General features: G+C 43.0%; 1 pseudogene; it reads left to right on the plus strand.

Annotated features, from left to right (window-relative positions):
- Window positions 1-798: 798 nt before the first annotated feature.
- LOC101663127 lies at window positions 799-2,062 on the plus strand (annotated as a pseudogene).
- Window positions 2,063-4,240: the final 2,178 nt, after the last annotated feature.

Here is a 4,240-nt window from a genome sequence, read left to right on the forward strand (position 1 = left end):
GAGATGTTGAAGCAGAAATAACAGAGCACAGGCTGGTGGGGGTAGAGGTTGGAAGTCACCTGAATAAAGTGACTGTTGGTAGTCTGAAGGCTCCTGGGATCAGCAGGGGAGGGGAAAAAAAAAACAAAAAAACAAAAAAAAGATCCAGCTCCAGCAGAAAGCAAAGGGCCAAAGACTCCCTCAGTCACTCTCTCTCATACAAAATGCCTTATGATACCAAGGATGCATCATCAGGCTTTGGTGCAAGTGAAAGTTTGAGCTCGAATCATACCCTTACCCAGGAGTGTCTAGATGGCATAGTCCATATCATACTTGCGATGCCCTATGTTTTCCAAAAGTGAATCTTTCTAGTTCTTTTATTATCTATTTCTATTTTTACCTATCTAAAAACATCTAGATGGTGAGAAAATCATCAGAAAAGCTGGATTATATGAAGAAGAATATAGTATCAGGATTGTAGGAAGGCTTATTAACAACTTAGGATATGGAGATTACACTACACAACCTTGCTTGCTGAAAATGAGGAGGAAATAAAGCATTTGTTGAAGATTAGGGATTGTAACCTTTACTATTGATTACAACTCAATGTAAGGAAGACAAAAATCCTTACAACTGGACCAATAGTTAACATCATAATAAATGGAGAAAAGGTTGAAGTTGTCAAGGTTTGTGTCATGCTTGGATCTACAATCAGTGCTCATGAATGCAGCAGTCAAGAGATCAAATGATGGTCAGTGTTCTCTCGGCTCTCCTACTCGCTCACTCACTGGCCCACCACTGAGCCAGAAGCCGGTGACCATGGAGAAGATGCAAGGAACGCTGGCCCGGCCCGACTGGAGTCCCTGCTCTGGCCCTGCCACCAAAAGCAGGCCGAGGCACAGAAAAGGAGCGAGTCCTTCCTGATGAGCAGACTAGCTTTCATGAAACAGAGGAGGATGGGTCTGAACAACTTTATTCAGAAAATTGCCAACAACTCCTATGCTTGCAAACACCCCGAAGTGCAGTCTATTTTGAAAATCTCCCAGGCTCAGGAGCTGAATGCCAACCCTTCACCTCCGCCCAGCCCATCTCAGCAAATCAACCTTGACCCATCATCCAATCCTCAGGCAAAATCACCAGACTTCCACTTCTTGAAAGTCATTATGAAAGGCAGATTTGGCAAGGTTCTGCTAGCGAGACACAAGGCAGAAGAAGCATTCGATGCCGTCAAGGTTTTTCAGAAAAAAGCAATCCTGAAAAAGAAGGAGAAGCACATTATATCAGAGCGGAATATTTTACTAAAGAACGTGAAACGCCCTTTCCTGGTGGGTCTTCATTTCTCTTTCCAGACGGCTGACAAGCTGTACTTTGTCCTGGACTACATCAATGGTGGAGCGTTGTTCTACCACCTCCAGAGGGAGCGCTGCTTCCTGGAACCACGGGCTCGTTTCTATGCTTCCGAGATAGCCAGGGCACTCTGAACATCATTTAGAGAGACTTAAAACCAGAGAAGACTTTGCTGGACTCACAGGGACACCTTGTCCGGAATGACTTTGGGCTCTGCAAGGAGAACATTGAACACAACAGGACGACATCCACCTTCTGCGGCACCCCTGCGTATCAGCTCCAGAAGTGCTTCATAAGTAGCCTTACAACAGAACTGTGGACTCTTGGTGCCTGGAGGCCGTTTTGTATACAATGCTGTATGGCTTGCTTCTTTTTAACAGCGGAACATTGCTGAGATGTTGACAACATTGTGAACAAGCCCCTCCAGTTGAAGCCCAAAATCACGAATTCTGTGGGACACCTACTAAAGGGCCTTCTGCAGAAGGACAGGACCAAGAAGCTGGGCGCCAAGGATGACTTTATGGAGATTGAGTCATGTGTTCTTCTCCCTAATTAACTGGCATGATCTCATTAATAAGAAGATTACACCCCCCTTTAAACCGAAATGTGAGCAGGCCCAGCGACCTGCGGCACTTTGACCCTGAGTTCACGGAAGAGCCTGTTCCCAACTCCATCCGACAGTATTCTCATCACGGCCAGTGTCAAGGAGGCCCCGCCCATGGACTCTTTCTTCTGAGCAGCCCTGCTCACAAAGGCACTGCACACTTTGTAAGTGGAAGGTTTTTTGAAGAGCACACCCTCCTTCCAGTGAGCAGAGGTTTCCAGGCCTCTCCCTCTCCCTCTTCCTTCCAACGTGGTGCTATCTCTGAGACAAGCAGTAGGGCGAGTCCCCGGGCCAGGGAGCCCTGGAGGCTCTTCAGAGGAAGGCTCTTCCGAAGGGCTGTCTGGGCCGTGACACTGATGACTATGAAACGTGCCTTTTCTGATGAGATCGTGTTAGCTCCAAAGCTTTTCCTATCACAGAGCGTTCTGGCTCCTTCCCTTCCCTCACGGGGTCTGCTGTACTAGCGACGCCATTAAGTGGTGCACTTGTTGACAGGTGGATTGCGTTCTAAGCATCAATGTGACGCTTGCAAGACACTACAACGTGGGACAGTTTCTTCCATATTTGGAAGCTAAGTTTACATGTAGACTGGTTTTGTTTCATTTTTGTAAGATATAAATAGTTAAGAACTAAAATGTATGGAACTGCTCATTTGATGACTTGTACCTGGATGCTTGCAGAAAGCACTGCTGCTATGAATATTTCTATTTTCAGAAAGGGTTTCTATGGACCATTGTCCAGCTGTCGGTTGAACAGGTTGGTGTTTTCATTGTTTAAAATGTCAACTGTAAGATGGGCGTTATTAATGTTTTTTGTTCTCATTCCTGATCATTGTATGTGTTGTATATAAAAAATATATAGGCATTGGGTTATATAACATTAGAATATTTAAACTTACAGGCTTATTTGTATTGTAATCCAGCATTTTAATGTACTGTAATTAACATGGTTCTAATATGTACAATCCTCCTCCCCCACCACACAACTTTTTGTGTGTGATGAACCAATTTTGGTCTGCAATAACACCTGGAAAAGTAAAAAAAAAAGAGAGAGAGAGAGAGAGAGAGACCAAAAGGCATATTGCATTAGGTGAATCTTCTGCACAAGACCTCTTTAGAGTATGGAACAGCAAGGATTTTATTTGGAAGACTACAGTGTGCCTCACCCTAGCCATGGTATTCTCCACTGCATCGTATACATGTGAAAGTTGGACATTGAATAAGGAAGGCTGTAGAAGCACTGGTGTATTTGAATTGTGATGCTGGAGAAGAATCTTGAAAGTACCATGGACTGGAAAAAAAGAAAAAAAACTATCTGTATGGGAAGAAACAAGGCCAGAATACTCAGTACAGACAAGTATGGCAAAATCTATTCTTACATATTTTGGATATTGTCCCGAGAGACAAGTCCCTGAAGAAGGACATTATTATGTTTTAAGTGGAAGAGCAGCAAAAAATAGGAAGATGAACTGACACAGTGACTGCATCAATGGGCTCAGGCATAAGAACAGTGGAACGCGCGTTATTTCTTTCTGTTGTGCACAGGGTCTCCATGGGTTGGAGGTAACTCAATGGCAGCTAACAACAAGAACAACAACATTTTTTTTACCTATATTACATATTATTACATACTTACCTATTTCTACAACTATGTTGTAGACAAGAACCTGAATTCTTGTAACAACACCATTCCCCAGGGAATCAGCTAGCCACCTGTTGTTCATCAGATTATACAGAACGATTTTCAAGAAACATGAAGTCGTAATTTTTACAGGAATCAACACTCACTCTGATATGGATTTTGCCTTTCATAACCACAAACCTCTATCCAAACTTTTACCCCTGGACTTCAGGAATGTTTTATTTACTGTTATGTTTTCCCAGACAGCACACATTCTAACCTAAAAGTACATCTGCACAAAAGCTAAGTGAGATGATGCATATGTGTTTATGAAGTTTATTGTTCTTACAACATTTTCCACAATTCTGAATTAACTTATGGTACCTAAAGAAACATTGGAATGACATTTTGAACATACTGTTAGAGTGTCCGGTTAGGACACACTAAGTTGTCGAGCTGTGACAATGTCCACTAAAGAGTAGTATATGACTAAAATCAGAAGCCATATAAAAGTTGTATCTTGCATAGCTGGGATTTATGGATGGAATTGTGAATCAAAAGGTAAGAAAGGAAAACTCTGTTCTCACCAAGAGGAGCCCTGGAGGTGTAGTGGGTATGATTGGGGTTTCTAACCTCAAGGTAAGCAGTTCAAAACCACCAGTAGCTCCACGGGTGAAAGACAGGGACTTT

Source organism: Echinops telfairi, unplaced genomic scaffold, assembly GCF_000313985.2.
Source record: "Echinops telfairi isolate 266 unplaced genomic scaffold, ASM31398v2 ScPeMD7_17;HRSCAF=63, whole genome shotgun sequence".
NCBI lineage: Eukaryota > Metazoa > Chordata > Mammalia > Afrosoricida > Tenrecidae > Echinops > Echinops telfairi.